This window comes from Ranitomeya variabilis, chromosome 4, assembly GCF_051348905.1.
Source record: "Ranitomeya variabilis isolate aRanVar5 chromosome 4, aRanVar5.hap1, whole genome shotgun sequence".
In the NCBI taxonomy this organism is placed as follows: domain Eukaryota; kingdom Metazoa; phylum Chordata; class Amphibia; order Anura; family Dendrobatidae; genus Ranitomeya; species Ranitomeya variabilis.
Genome location: NC_135235.1, coordinates 415,503,063 through 415,519,847, shown reverse-complemented (window position 1 = coordinate 415,519,847; position 16,785 = coordinate 415,503,063). Strand labels below are relative to the sequence as shown.

Genomic DNA, 16,785 nt, shown 5'->3' with positions numbered 1-16,785 from the left:
TCTGGCTTAATGTCACCTTACAATAGCAAGGTGGCATTAACCCTTTATTACCCCATATTCCACCGCTACACGGGAGTGGGAAGAGAGTGGCCAAGTGCCAGAATAGGCGCATCTTCCAGATGTGCCTTTTCTGGGGTGGCTGGGGGCAGATGTATTTAGCCAGGGGGGCCAATAACCATGGACCCTCTCTAGGCTATTAATATCTGCCCTCAGTCACTGGCTTTACCACTCTGGTGGAGAAAATTGCGTGGGAGCCCACGCCAATTTTTTCCGCGATTTAACCCTTTAATTTAATAGCTAGAGCACCCAAATTTTGCACATACACACTACTAACATTAGTAGTGTGGAATATGCAAAAAAAAAGGGATATGAGATGGTTTACTGTATGTAAATATATCCTGTCAGGTTTGGGAAGGAGATAACAAAAGCCGGCAATTGAATTACCGGCTTTTATGCTATCTAGCGCTGAATTAAATATAAATACAGTATATATATATATATATATATATATATATATATATATATATATATATATATGTCTCAATGATATATATATATATACATAGATAGATACTGTATATGTTTTAACGAACATTTGAGCACATAAATCCATTAGATGTCGGTTTTGCAAGCCTGCGAGAAAATATCGCAGCACGGATGCCATACGGATTACATACGGAAAATGACATGCGCAACGCAAAATACGCTGCCACACCCTGCCTACGGATGACATACGGATCACTATTTTGGGAACATTTCTGCGTGTTACGGCCGTAAAAAACGGACCGTATTTTCATACGCTGAGTGTGACGCCGGCCTAAATCTGTAAACAGTGTAACAATAAAAAAATAAATTAAAAACATCACAACTATTTTTTTTTGGTCACTGCAACATTGCAATAAAATGCAATAACAGGCGATCAAAAGATCATCTATCCAGTACAGTATCAATAAAAAAACGTCAGTTCGGCAAGCAAAAAATAAGCCCTCACACAGCCCTAGTACTTGAAAAATGAAAACACTATGGGTCTCTGAAAAAGTCGTGTTTTTTTTTTTTCCTTTACAAATTTTGGACATTTTAAATAAAAAAGACCCCATACATATTTGTTGTCTGTGAACTCGTAATGACCTGGAGAATCCTAATAGTAGATCAGTTTTAGCATTTAGTGAACATGGTAAATAAAACAATTGTGGTATTGCTCAGTTTTGGAATTTTTTTTCCTATTTTCCAGTACATTAATTGGTAAAATCAATGGTGACGTTTAAAAGTACAACTCGTTCCACAAAAAACAAGCCCTCACATGGCCATGTTGATAAAAAAAAACTAAAAAAAAAAACAAACAAAAAAAATTTATGGCTCTGGGAAGAAGGGGAGCATAAAACGAAAATGCAAAAATGGAAAATCGCAAGATTGTGAAGGGGCTAAAAAGCACCATATTTCTCACAGTGGCTCATGATGGATGATAAATCTGGTGTATTTTTATAACCTCTGGACTAACTTTACATGACTAATACATGGTGGCTCAGTGGTTAGCAGTGCAGCCTTGCAGCGCTGGGGTCCTGGGTTCAAATCCCACCAAGGACAACATCTGCAAGGAGTTTGTATGGTCTCCCAGTGTTTGCGTAGGTTTCCTCCGGGTTCTCCGGTTTTCTCCCACATTCCAAAAACATACTGATAGGGAATCTAGATTATGAGCCCCGATGATGATGTAAAGAGCTGTCGAATTAATGGCGCTATATAAGCAAAGCATAACATTAATAATACTAAGTTGGTTAACTTTTAGACCTTTTTTTGCAGAAAAAGGGGCACATGGCTTTGAGAAATTTGGATTATTTCATGAACACTTATTTACACACTTTGAAAAAAGTCAACTGGACAACTCCAACTTAACCCCTTACGGACCAGGATTTTTTTCATCTTTTCCTCCCTTTATTCCAAGAACCATAACCTTTTCATCTTTCCATCGACATAGTCATATGAGGGCTTGTTTTTTGCAGGACGAGTTGTACTTTTCAATGACATCATTCATTTTATCATATATACTGGAAAAGCGGGACAAAAATTCCAGATGTAGTGAAATAGCAAAAAAGAGCAATTTTGCAATTGTTTTTTTTTTTTTTTTAATTTACAGAGTTGATTTTACGGTAAAAATAACCTGGCAATATGATCCTGTAGGTCAGTATGGTTACAGAGATACCAAACATGCATAGCTTTGTTTTACTTAAGTGGTGAAAAAGAGGGATTTTTGGTTCTTACCGTAAAATCTCTTTCTTGGAGCCTTCATTGGGGGACACAGGTAACCATGGGTGTATGCTGCTGTCGCTAGGACGCTGACACTATGCAAATAAAGAAAAGTAACTCCTCCCCGGCAGTATACACCCTTCGACAGGCACCAGGCAACACGTTGGCCAACACGGTACAACATAAAGGGAGGGTGCTGTGTGCCCCAATGAAGGCTCCAAGAAAGAGATTTTACGGTAAGAACCAAAAATCCCTCTTTCTTTCTCACTTCATTGGGGGACACAGGTAACCATGGGACGTCCAAAAGCAGTCCCAAGGGTGGGGATAATATGCAGAGAGAAGGAGACTCAGGTCGGCCAGTGAGAAACCGCCGCCCGTAGAATCTTCCTACCCAGGCCTGCGTCCGCAGAAGCCTGAGTGTGCACCTTATAGAACTTTACGAAGGTGTGAATGGACGACCACATTGCGGCCTTGCAAACTTGCGAGGCCGAAGCTTGGTGGCGAACTGCCCAGGAAGCTCCCACAGCCTGGGTAGAGTGAGCCCTCACCCCCGGAGGAGGCTGTTTGTCATGGACACAATATGCCTCCAGAACTGCCGAACGGATCCAAAGAGCAATTGTGGATTTAGAGGCGGGGAGCCCCTTCCGACGACCTTCCGAGACGACAAACAAAGGATTAGACTGGCAAAAAGAAGCAGTTCTGGAAAGATAGACTCGGATAGCCCTGACCAAATCCAGGCTGTGAAGAGATTTCTCCAAAGGGCGAACTGGGGAAGGGCACAAGGAAGGAAGGACGAAGTCCTCATTGATGTGAAAAGCCGAAACTACCTTTGGTAGAAAGGAAGGAACCGGCCGCAGGACCACTTTATCTTGGTGAAGAATCAGGAAGGGAGAACGGCAGGACAACGCCACCAGCTCAGAAACTCTCCTGTTGTGAATTTGGTTTCTGGGCTCCCCCGGTGGTTTCTGGTGGTACTGCACTTGTGTGCTTCATCTCCTCTGTTCACCTGTTTTCCATCTGGATGTGGGAGTTTTCTATTTAGCCTTGCTCCTCGGTCATTTCTATGCCGGCCAACAATGTTACCAGAAGCCTTTCTGTTGCATGTTCCTGCTCCTAGACAACTATCAGCTAAGTTGGACTTGTTGTCCTAAGTTTGTTTTGCATTTTTGTTCCAGTTCTCTGTGATTGAATATTTCTGAGGCTGGGAGCTCTTGTGAGCTGAAATTGCCACTCTGGTGTCATGAGTTGATATTAGAGTCTTAAAGTAATTTCAGGATGGTATTTTGAAAGGGTTTTCAGCTGACCGTGAAGGTCCCTTTTCTGTCTTCCTACTATCTAGTAAGCGGACCTCAATTTGCTAAACCTATCTTCATACTTCGTATGTCAATTTCCTCTAAAATCACCGCCAATATATGTGGGGGCTACTGTCTGCCTTTTGGGGAAAATTTCTCTAGAGGTAAGCTAGGTCTGTGTTTTCCTCTGCTAGGGTCAGTCAGTTCTCCGGCTGGCGCTGGGCGTCTAGGGATAAAACGTAGGCACGCTACCCGGCTACTGTTAGTTGTGCGGTAGGTTTAGCTCATGGTCAGCTCGAGTTCCCATCTTCCAAGAGCTAGTCCTTTTGTATGCTTTATTACGTTCTCTTGCCATTGAGAACCATGACACTCACCTAATTGAGGTGATGGCGACCAAGAAGGCCACTTTCCAGGAAAGAAGAGAAAGGGAAATGTCCTGAATAGCTTCAAAAGGCGCACTCTGGAGGGCGCCGAGTACGAGGAAGAGATCCCAAGGTTCAACCGGAAGATGGTAAGGAGGCGCTATGTGAGCGACACCTTGAAGGAAGGTCTTCACCTGGGGAAGGGAGGCCAGGTCTCTATGAAAGAGTATGGACAAAGCAGAGACCTGACCCTTCAAGGTACTTAGGGAAAGACCTGAATCGAGACCCGCTTGGAGGAAACCAAGCACAGAAGGAAGGGAAAAGACCATAGGGAACAAACTGTTGTTATCACACCAGCGAAAAAAGGCCTTCCAACATCTATGGTAGATACGTGAAGATGCCGGTTTCCTAGCTTTTATCATGGCTTGTATGACGCTGTGGGAAAAGCCTGCATCCTTCAGGACCGCGGCCTCAATGGCCATACCATTAAATTCAGAGACCGAGAATTCGGGTGGAAAAGGGGTCTTGCGAAAAAAGATCTGGACGGTCTGGGAGTCTCCAGGGAACGTCCGATAGCATGTTCACTAGCTCCGCATACCAGACAATCCGAGGCCAATCTGGACCAACTAAGAGAACAGGAACCCCCTCTGTCTTTATCTTTTTTACGACCCTTGGAATCAAGGGAAGAGGCGGAAACAGATAAGGCATCTGAAACTGGGCCCACGAAATCATGAGGGCGTCGCAGCCGACAGCCATCGGATCCCAAGACCTGGAGATGTACCGGGGAACCTTGTGGTTTGTTCAGGAGGCCATTAGGTCGACATGCAGAACGCCCCACCTTTGACAAATTTGGTAGAAAACGTTGGGGAGAAGAGCCCATGCGCCCGACATGAGCCCCTGATGGCTGAGGAAGTCGGCTTCCCAATTGTCCACCCCTGGGATGTGGATGGCCGATATGGAGGGAACGTGGTTCTCCGCCCACCGTAGAATCTTTGACACCTCCCTCATGACCTGCTGGCTGCGAGTCCCTCCCTGGTGGTTTATGTAAGCCACGGCTGTGGCGTTGTCCGACTGAATGCGGACCGGTTTTCCTGTGAGAAGGGACTGCCAGCAGAGAAGGGCCAGGAAGATAGCCCTGATCTCCAGGAGATTGATCGGGAGACGCATCTCTTGAACATTCCAGCGGACGTGAGCTGGAGAAAGACTGCACCCCACCCCTGGAGACTGGCGTCGGTGGTGATAACCTGCCAGTGGAGGGGGAGAAATTACCTCCCTCGAAGAATGGAGGTGGACAGCGTCCACCAAATGAGAGATTGCCTCACATTGAGAGGGAGACGAACTGGGCAGTCTAAAGAAAGAGGGCTCCTGTCCCAAGCGGATAGAAGGGCCAGCTGGAGAGGGCAAGAGTGAAATTGAGCATAAGGTACTGCTTCCATGGAAGCTACCATCTTTCCTAGAAACCTCATGCCGAGCCGTAGAGGTAGAGGGGCAGAGCACTTCAGAGCTTTGATGCCCTGCCGAAGAGCCATGAACTTCTCCTTTGGGAGGAAGACCTTTGCTTGAATGGTGTCGAATTCCATGCCCAGAAATTCTAGGCGTTGGGTTGGAATCAAGGTGGACTTCTGCTTGTTGATTATCCAACTTAGACAGACTAGCATGTCCAGAGCAATCTGGAGACTCTGGGCGCAGTCCCGACGAGACGGATCCTTGACCAGGAGGTCGTCGAGATAGGGGATTACAAGAATCCCCTTCAATCGAAGGATAGCCATGACCGCCACCATTACCTTCGTAAAGACCCTGGGGGCGGACACCAGGCCGAATGGGAGAGCTGTGAATTGATAATGTTGTTCTTGGATCGCGAAACAAAGGAACCTCTGATGCTGTACACAAACAGGAATGTGTAGGTACGCATCCTGGATGTCCACAGAGCATAGAAATTCTCCCGGTTCCATGGTTGCGATCGCCGAGTGCAGAGACTCCATTTTGAAGTGCCAAATCCGGAGGTGACGGTTCAACTGCTTGAAGTCTAAAATCGGATGGAGAGAGACGTCTTTCTTTGGAACAACGAACAGATTCAAGTAAAAACCCGAAAACCGCTCATGGTGAGGAACTGGGACGATTACCCCTGAGGCGAGGAGTGAGGCAACGGCCTGGAGAAGCCCTGGAAGATGGGAGGGCTGCTTGGGTGGATGAGAGAGGAAGAAAGGTCTTCCTGGGGGCGAAGAAAATTCTATTTTGTAGCCCGAAGTGACGATCTCCCTGACCCAGGCGTCGTTGACCACCGATAACCAAGCCTCTGTGAACAGAAGAAGCCTGCCTCCCACCCTGGAAAGATTTCCAGGTGGGGGTGACCCGTCATTTTGAAGAAAATCTATGGCCGTGAGATCTGGAGGGTTTAGAGGAGCGGCTTTTAGCTCTCCAGTGAGGGGTAGCCCTGAAGGCAGGTTTCTTACTTTCCCCTTGGGTGGCAGACCGGTCCTGTTGAGAGGCACCACCAGAGGAGGTGAAGGACCGAAAGGGACGCCTAGGCTTAGATTGAGATGGAGAAGTGCTCTTACCATCAATGGAGATTATTTGGTCCAGCTGTGTGCCAAAGAGCCTGGAGCCCTGGAAAGGCAGACTAGTAAGAGATTTTTTAGAAGCGGGGTCTGCATTCAATGCCTTTAGCCAAACAATTCGGCGAATGGCAATGATGTTGCTGTTAGCCCTTGCGGAGCAAGCGGCCGCATCCAGGGAGGCATTTAAGAGATACTTTCCTGCGTGGGCAATCTGATCCGCTTAATCCGCTAGCTCCTCTGCAGGAGCCGAAGCTACAATGCCTCTTCGCAGGGTCGAAACAGCTTTCGCCACCCAAGAAGAGGCGAAATTAGGACAGAGAGAGGTGCCAGAAGCTTCAAAGGCTGATTTTGTTAATGCCTCAATTTCCCTGTCCATGGGGTCCTTTAGAGACGCCGCGTCAGGGATGGACAACACAGTCTGCGAGGATAATCGAGACACAGGTGGATCTACTTTTGGAGATTCGGACCATTTGTTGACAAGGTCTGAATCAAAAGGGTATAAAGTGTCCAGACGCTTCCTTCCCGGAAAGCGCTTACCGGGATGTTCCCAGTGCCTAGACATAGTGTTGTCAAACTCTTTGTGGTTGGGAAAAACTCTAGAGGGACGCTTCGTCCGTTTGAATGAAACGGAGATGTCCTGAGAGGTTGCCTCTTCCTCCTTAAGCTCAAGTGTTTGAATAATAGCCGAAATAAGACTATCCACCATATCCTGCGTCCCGGATGTCTGATCCGCATCCGAGTCAGACTCCGACTGAGAAGCTAAATCTGACCTGACGTCCACCTGCGAGGAGGGGGAACGGGTAGAGAGGGGTATTCCGGCTGACGCAGTGTGATCCGGTGAACTTGATGAGGATCCAGACAAAGTCCTCTTCCTGGATCTTTTCTCAAGTCTGCCCCTGTGAGGGTCTTGGTCACGTGCGAGCAAATCGCCGTGAGAGGCGTTCGTGGCACTGGTGGCAGTAGTTAGAAGCGGAATACGTTTCATGACCTGAACCAGGGACTGGGACACTTTAGTCAAGTCAGACACTGACTGAGAAATAGCAACAGCCCACTCCAGGGGAGTGCACTCATCCCGAGCATTTGGGACTTCCTGAGGTACGGACATGGTGAAAGGACTGCAGGATGGACAGAAAGGGGACGGCTGGCCTGAAGCCCACTTTTTCATACAGCGGGCACAAGCGTAGTGAATGACCGTAGCGATATAGCCAGGGGCCCCTGCAGGGTAGGGCATAGGTATAGAGTAAATGACACCTGAAGCAGGATGCCGAAGGCGATGCTGCTTAGGGAAGTATAGGCCGGGGAGGAGCAGCGCAAAGCCTACCAGACTCCAAGCGATAGCGGCAGCGCAGTAGACTGTGCCCCCCACTTAGGAGAGGTCTGCATGGCCACGCGACGGAGGTATCCAGGGAGAAGGCACAGGTGAAGCGCGGGCTGCTGAAGTCGGCGCGTGTATCGAGCGCGCCGGAAGTAGGCGTGGCCGGCCGAAAATAAACCAAGGGCACGATAGGCTGGACGTTTGGAGGGGCGTGGCCCGCCCGAGAGCGTCCAAAGCCAGTGCTGGAAACCAGAGGGGGCATGCCCAGAGCTGAGGAGAAGCGCACTGGGTAAGCCGAAAGAGGGACCAAAGTGCCCCGGGAAAAGAGAGATAGCGCACGCCAAAAGAAAAAACAGGCGCGAAATTTGAACAAGTAATCGGTTGGGGAATGGAAAAGCTACGACGACGAACGCTATAGACGGCGATCGCTGCGGACGTGGCAGGCGCGTGGTAGCGGCTGGCGGACGGGGCAGGGGAGATGTCTGGGTACCTGATTGAAGAGCCGTCCTTGCAGTTGAGGATCGCGTCAGGAGCCCTTGGAAGGTAGGAAGGGTCCTGGCAGAGGGGATCCTCCTTCCAGCGCCAATCTGGCCGGCGCAGAAGACGGCGTCTACTCCTTAACACAAGGGGGGAGGTCACCGCAGGTGACCACCGTCTTCCTCTCAGCCCACTCCGAGGAGAGGGATGAGGAGGGGAAAGGGCGAGGACTGGCCACCAAAGATCACCCTGAACACCCGTAAGGGTGACAGGGAACGAAGTCCTGCCCAGCGGGTCCGAGAGTGAGCGATGTGGGTGAAACCAGGTGGAAATGTGGGGAAAGCAGGGTGAGAAAACTGCACCCTGTAACCCTTAGAAACAAATCTGAAAAAGAAAGGGAAAAGGATTAATAACACACACAAAATCCCTGAAAGAAAAGATAAAACGGATCTGGTGTTAGATCCAGGTCCGCCTCCTACAGACACTAAGCAAAAACTGAGTTGCCTGGTGCCTGTCGGAGGGTGTATACTGCCGGGGAGGAGGTACTTTTCTTTATTTGCATAGTGTCAGCCTCCTAGCGACAGCAGCATACACCCATGGTTACCTGTGTCCCCCAATGAAGCGAGAAAGAAAAATGTTTTTCGGAAATTTGTAAAAAAAATTAAAAAAAAAGATAAAAAAATTAATTTGCTTGCGTCGCCATTTTCTGAGAGTTGTAACATTTTCAATTTTCGGTATATGAAGCTGTGGGAGTGCTTGTTTTTTTACGCACAGAGGCGAATTTATTATTGATATAATTTTGGGGTAGATACTTTGTTTTGATCACCTATTACAGTACCTTTTTTTGTGTTGTTGCAGCAGGTGAAAATCTGCAATTCTAGCCTTTTTTTTTCTCTCATTACAGTTCAATCCGATTAATTTTAGATTTTCACAGATCAGACTTTTATGAACGCAGCGATAGGAAATATATGTATTTTTAACTTTTTTTTTGTTTCTTAATTTTTAATTGGGGAAAAAGAAGGGCAATTTGACCGGTTATATTTTTTACATATTTTTAAAAATATTTTTCTTACTTTTCATTGTATTTGTTAGACCCCTTAAAGGACTTGATTTGTCCTTTATACAATTTGTTGTATACAACAAAAATCACAGTCACCTATGAACGCCAGACACGGGATGGCTTTCACAGAAATATCGCCATGACAGGCGACAGGCACAGGGATCTTCAGCAGACCCCTTGCCATAATGGCAACCCATCAGTGCCCCGCGATCACACTACGGGTGCGCCAATGGGAGCATAGAACATTGCATCCCCTTGCCAGCACACATTAAAGGCTGCTGTCAAAGATTATTAGCCGCATCTAACAGGTTAACCGCCCAACAGCTCCCCTTCATGACAGATGATGGCTGATTTGTACAACCATCATCTACCGGCAAAGATGCGGGCTCGGCTTGGCAGGGTACCCTGTACGTCACATGTCATTGAGGGGTCAATCAAAACAAAATTCCAAGTAAAATAAAAATAGTGTGTACTCACCTCCACAGCTGCATTGTGCCAGCAAAGTCAGCATTGTTATTCCCACAGGGTGATGACACATTGTGCCATGTGTCCGCTGCAGCCAATGAAAGACCATTGTTTGGCGGCAGCTTTTACTATTCTGTCAAAAATAGGTGTCTGCACTGGCGGGTCACTGATAAATTGCAGCAGATGAGCGTCCGGTGATTGTGGTATCATGTCTGCTGCAGCCAATGTCACCTCACCCTCTGGGAATAGCAACACCGATATAGCTGAAATAGCACAGCTATGGGTTGTGAGCATACATTGTTTTTATTTCAATTGAGGTCTTAAAGGGGTTTTCCCACGAACAAAGTTAATTTTAAAGTTGATTTTCATCAATACATCTTGGAATAATAATAATTTCCACAATTGGATGCTGAATGTTCCTGTGCTGACATAATCTTATAAATGTGCCTCTGCTGTGTACTGTGTAATGGCTGTGTCGCCCCATGACAAAGCTGCGGGTGAAACGCGCATGGGACGGGGGAATTGCCTTTGACCGAACTACACACATCGTCTTCTTGTCACATCAATTGATGTACAGTAAGTATAGTCTTTCTAAATAGGTAGACTTTGCTCTTTCAAATATTAATAAAGATGTATATTTTATGAGACTTCATAGCACTAGTTTTTTGTCGGTGCCTATTGTTGGGGTAGTGAGTCGCTGGACTTTTTTTTGCTTACTTTTTCTCAGTGTTTATGTGGGTAGTTATGTACAGGGACATCGTCTGATCATACTACAGCTCCTGGGCAGGGGAGGAAGATATGGCATCACAGCTGATTCTTTTTGTGAGATAAAACATTTCTGGTATGATCAGACCATGTATATTGTATATGGGGGTAGCTGCTCCTGGTTTGCACCTATTCACACTGGTTTGGATGTGCCAGTCAGTTTTTTGTTGTTTCTATGTTAGCTTACTGACCGAGCACTCCGCCCTTCACCATGTGGCGATATTAATTGCTGCAGGTTCCTAACTATCCATAAATGCAGGCATTACTGAGAGAGGTGTCCACATTCACCCAGGAATTCAGACATCAACCTAAGGGAGGTATTCACACATGTAGAGACCCATCAGTCTTTGAGATTGCCTTGACGTTGGTTGATGGGCAGACATTGTTTGGCCAAATTTTGTGCAAAGCATCTCATTCATTTTTCCTAATATTCAAAAGCCATATTGCTATTCATATTTCATATTGACATGCTTTAGCGCGATAGAGTTCAACCTTTTTTTTGTATATTGTATATGGAGGTAGCTGCTCCTGTTATACACCTATTCACACTGGTTTGGATGTGCCAGTCAGTTTTTTGTTGTTTCCATGTTCCCGCATGGCCAGACACAACTATGGGCTTTGAGTGCAGTTATTCTAAGTGCAGTTTTCGAAGTGTATAGCAGAAATATTCCAGAAATGTAATCTCATGATATATATTCTTCAATATTGCCATCACTCCTGATCTGACAATCCATCTGTTTCGCCCACAGGTATGTTCCCAATGTGCAATATTCTGCATATTCATTGAACTCCCATTCACAGTCTCTTTTTATGTCTTCTTCCTATTCAATTCCCTACTGTGTTAGTAGCAAACTTCTATCTTCTTTCTGTTCATTTTCCGCATTCTTTTAATTCTCACCTGTCTCCTTGTGACTCCTCCCTCCTATTCATATCTGACTTCTTTCATATGTAATTATTTAGGATATAGAAATCTAGAGGGCCCGGTCTCCGAGTGCATTTTTTGAAGTGTTTAAAGGGAACCTACCACCCCGTTTTTTAAAAATTAGATAAAAATAGTGTGAAATAGGGGCAGAGCTGGGCTTTACATTAGGGCCTTTTCGGTGCCTTTACACCCCCGTTAGGCTGTCCAAATACCTTTGTGAAGTGGCCGTTTTCTGCTGTCACTCAAGTGGGTCAGGTCGGATGGGCGTGGTCACAGCGCTGTTTGTCCCCCAGGATCCTGCTCATCATTACGTTGGTGGCGTAGTGGTGTGCGCATGTCCAAAGAAGATCCACTGCCCAGGAGATGAATAACGGCGCGGTCTTCGCTATTCAGCCGTTTACCGGTGGGCGCGGCCATCTTTCCTGTGGCCGCGCCTGCGCAGATGGAGCGCTCTGCTGCCCGGGACTTCAGGAAAATGGCCGCCGCGATCTCCATCTGCGCACGCGCGGAATCCCGCGGCCATTTTCCTGAAGTCCCGGGCAGCAGAGCGCTCCATCTGCGCAGGCGCGGCCACAGGAAAGATGGCCGCGCCCACCGGTAAACGGCTGAATAGCGAAGACCGCGCCATTATTCATCTCCTGGGCAGTGGATCTTCTTTGGACATGCGCACACCACTACGCCACCAACGTAATGATGAGCAGGATCCTGGGGGAGAAACGGCGCTGTGACCACGCCCATCCGGCCTGACCCACTTGAGTGACAGCAGAAAACGGCCACTTCACAAAGGTATTTGGACAGCCTAACGGGGGTGTAAAGGCACCGAAAAGGCCCTAATGTAAAGCCCAGCTTTGCCCCTATTTCACACTATTTTTATCTAATTTTTAAAAAACGGGGTGGTAGGTTCCCTTTAACAGAAATATTCCAGAAATGTCCCAGAAACGAGCAGGAGGGATTAGTCACTAAGGAGCTTGCTTTACTTCTGTTAAGTGTGACCATCTTGCTTGATTCACAACATTTCAAGTCTACAAAATACTAATTGTTCCCATGTTTGATTCTGAATATTCAGTTTTCTTTCACTTGATGATTTGTGTTCTGGGTCTGTCCAGTGTGGATATTTGTATATCTTGCATAGTAATCTGCTGTGATCTCTTGTCATTTGATTCTTCAACAAGGCAAACTGGTTCTACATCCTAGCACACACTTCCAATATAGCCAGATCTGGGTTAGGCCGGTTTCACACGTCAGTGGCTCCGGTACGTGAGGTGACAGTTTCCTCACGTACCGGAGACACTGACACATGTAGACCCATAAAAATCAATGCATCTGTTCAGATGTCATTGATTTTTTGCGGACCGTGTCTCCGTGTGCCAAACACGGAGACATGTCAGTGTTCGTGGGAGCGCACGTTTTACACGGACCCAATAGAGTCAATGGGTCCGCGTAAAACACGGACCTCACACGGACATTCTCCGTCTGGGGTCCGTGTGCGTGCAGGAGACAGCGCTACAGTAAGCGCTGTCCCCCCCACATGGTGCTGAAGCCGCGATTCATATCTTCCCTGTAGCAGCGTTTGCTACAGAGAAAATATGAAGAATAGTGTTAAAAATAAAGATCCATGTGTCCGCCGCCCCCCCACCCCCTGTGCGCCCCCCCGCTGGTCAGAAAATACTTACCCGCTCCCTCGCTCCTTCCTGGTCTGGCCGCGGCTTACTGTATGCGGTCACGTGGGGCCGATCATTTACAATCATGAATAGTCGGCTCCGCCCCTATGGGAGGTGGAGCCACATATTCATGACTGTAAATGATCGGCCCCACGTGACCGCATGCAGGAGAAGCCGCGGCCAGACCAGGAAGGAGCGAGGGAGGCGGGTAAGTATTTTCTGACCAGCGGGGGGGCGCACAGGGGGTGGGGGGGCGGCGGACACCTAAATCTTTATTTTTAACACTATTCTTCATATTTTCTCTGCAGCAAACGCTACTGCAGAGAGGATATGAATCGCAGCTTCAGCAGCTTCAGCACCATGCAGAGTGGGTACCACACGCTCCGTGTGGTACCCACTCGCCATACGGGCGGCACACGTGTGCCGCACGTATGGCCTCCGTGATTTCCCAGGCACACGGACACGGATAACTCCGGTACCGATTTATTCCGGTACCGGAATTATCTGGACGTGTGGGACAGCCCTTAAAGAGGGCACTTGTGCTGTGGCACATGTGAAATTTAAAAGGAATCTGTCACCATTTTTGTGTCATACCAGCTAAAAATATCATCTTGCTCAGGGTTGGCTATGAATTCTGTAAATACTTATGTAATCCCCTGACTCCCCCTGTATAGCCCTGAAAAAAACTTTTAGATTTCTCCAGCGCTGTATTCTCATTGGGTCTGTCTGGTCCAATGGGCGTGGCTTACGGCCAGTGTCTTCTGATTTATTCTCATTGCGGGGCTGGGATTCACAGGCAGGGCGGCCGCACAGGCGCAGTCAGCTAGACTGCAAATGAGGACAGACGGGCAGCGCTCACTGCGCCTGCCCAAGGCATGAGAAAAGAGCGCAGGCGCCGGCTCATTTCAAAACAGCGGTGAGGAGGTGGCGCCCGGCGCCAAGAAGATTTGAGTGACGGCTGTGTGGCGTCTGCAGTAGGGGGGAAAGGCCGGCCTCCAGGACTGAAGACAAGGTATTTAGGACAAATTACAAAACTGATTATTTCTCTAGTTACAGCACCAATAACTAAGAGCCACCTTGTCAGAATGCAGCATTACTGCTGCACAAGGTGGCTCTTTTAGTTAAAAACGCCTGGGGGGGGGGGGGGTGGGTGACAGGTTCCCTTTAAAGAAACGGTGGATTTTTTTTTTCACCACTCTGCAAAGCTCAGAAGGCAAATAGCGCCAGATTTTACTGTTATGGTTTGCAGGTGTTATGACCCACTGGGAGAGCCCATGAGATAAACAGATCCCCCCCATAAGTGACCCCATTTTACAAACTACACCTCTCAATGAATTAATCTAGGGGTGCAGTGATCATATTGACACCATGGGTGTGACACAGAATTTTATACCATTGGCCAGTGAAGAAAAAATAACTTCATTTTTACCAAAAAATTTTGTTTTAGCCACAGATTTTACATTTTCATACAAAAAATGTGGTAAAAATTACACCAAACTGTTTCCAACAATTTCTACTGAACGTTGCAATACCCCATATGTGGCTGTATGGAGAGACTCAGGAGCAATGGAGCACTATTTGCCTCCTGGAGCGCAGATTTTCCTAGAACAGTTTGCAGACTCCATATAAAGAGACACTAATTGCTAGAAGAGCAGAATCCCCCCTCAATTGACCCCATTTGGGAAAATATACCCCTTGGGGAATTTATCTACAGGTGTAGTGCCGATTTTGACTCCATTGGTATTTTGCAGAAAAAAGCAGCAATGAATGCTGCGGAGTGAAAATTGTAAATTGCCGCTGTAGTGACCAGTATGTTATGCCCAGCCCGTGTTTCTGGGCATGCACGCGTAAGTTAGGCAGGGATCACACATGCGAGAAACACGGACGAGTCTCGAATGTTAATACCTGGCATTGCACCTGGCACTCTGGAGCGGAGTGTGCAGCTCCATGTATTGCAGTGTCGGGTATTAACATGCGAGACTCGGCCGTGTTTCTCGCATGTGTGATCCCGGCCTTAAAGGGAACCTGTCACCTCCCTCAGGCGTTTGTAACTAAAAGAGCCACCTTGTGCAGCACAAATGCTGCATTCTGACAAGGTGGCTCTTTTAGTTATGCTCCCTGCACGCTGAAATAATCACTTATAAAATGGGCCCCCTCTTACCTTGAAATCGCCAGGGAGGCGGGTCTTTCCTTTCTAATCAGGTGCAGCACAGCCGTCACTCCTCTTGCTTCATTATCGTCCCCGGCGTCTGCGCATTAAGTTTTTTTTTTTCGGGCGTGTGCAGTTGCGCTGCCCTTTGTACTTACAGCGCAGGCGCCGGAAACGATAATGAAGCAAGAGGAGGCGGCACCCGGCGCGCACAGGCCCGGAAGTGACGGCTGAGCTGTGTCTGATTAGGAGGGAAAGACCCGCCTCCCTGGCGATTTCAGGGTTAGAGGGGGCACATTTTATAAGTGATTATTTCAGGGTGTGCAGGCATCATAACTAAAAGAGCCACCTTGTCAGAATGCAGCATTTGTGCTGCACAAGGTGACTCTTTTAGTTACAAACGCCTGAGGGGGATGACAGGTTCCCTTTAAGCAGGATCTCATCACTACAGAAATACCAAACGTTGACGCAATATGTGGTTTAGGTACACTGTGGGAATCAGAAGGGAGGAGGGCATTTGGATTTGAGAGCAGAGAATTTGCTGAACTTCTTTTAGCGAGTGAGGAGCCATTTGGCTTTTCCAGAGCCTTTGTGCTACCAGTAACGTGGAAGCCCCATATATTTCTGTTAACAGATGACATATCCGAGCCAGGGCTTGCTTTTTTTTTTTGGATTGAGTTGAAGCTTTTATTGGGAACATATTACATAACGTTTGGGATCACATTTATCCGGCGCTCTATGCTGAGCACTTACTCTGGGTTTTCCATCTAAATCTCTGAGTGACATGATTCAGATAAAACCCCCGAGGGATCCATTCACTATAATGAGGCAGCAGATGTACTCTGGACTCCATCTGGCCTCTGTTCAGTGGTGTCCTTTTCGGAACTGCACAAAACTGTGGCCGATGGCACTTTTATGCAATCCTAAAAAGACAGACACCAAAGGATCACAGGTCAGACGGCGTCCACAGTGCCTCCATCATCCTCATTATAGGGAACCTTCCGCCAGAGGTACAATCTGAATCACGTATGTCAGAGATTTACATGGAAACCCCGATGTAAGAGCTCAACACAGAGCGCAGGATAAATGTGAGCCGAGCCTTACTGCGATCTTTGGGAGGCAGAACGAAAAAATCAACAGCTTGTGAAGAATTGGTTTTATTTATTATTTTTTTTGCAGGCTGATTGCTTCTGCAGCATGGAGATACAGCAGCTCTGCACTGACAGACAAACTTGCTCATCACACACTGGGCATGATCAGCAAGTTTGCTAGGTCTGGTGACCCGGATGTCATCATGACGACATCTGTCACCATGGCAACGATTGGGACCCGACGTCACGCCGTGGGGTCTCTGATCCAAAGGCAGAGGGGCTGTCAGCCCTCTGCCGGCTTCCAGAATGCCGCGATCGTGTTCGATTGCAGCATTTCGGGGTTAAAGTGCCAGGTGTCAGCTGTCAGAATCAGCCCCTCTATACGCGGGCGATCGGGATGACGTAATATTCCATCCCTAGTCAAATA

The 16,785-nt window shown here is 47.5% G+C and overlaps 1 protein-coding gene across 2 annotated transcripts in view; it reads right to left on the bottom strand.

Moving 5' to 3' along the window:
- Positions 1-16,785, bottom strand: part of LOC143765039 (uncharacterized) — a 54,656-nt gene that overhangs the window by 20,980 nt on the left and 16,891 nt on the right. The gene's annotated exons all lie outside the window — the stretch shown is intronic.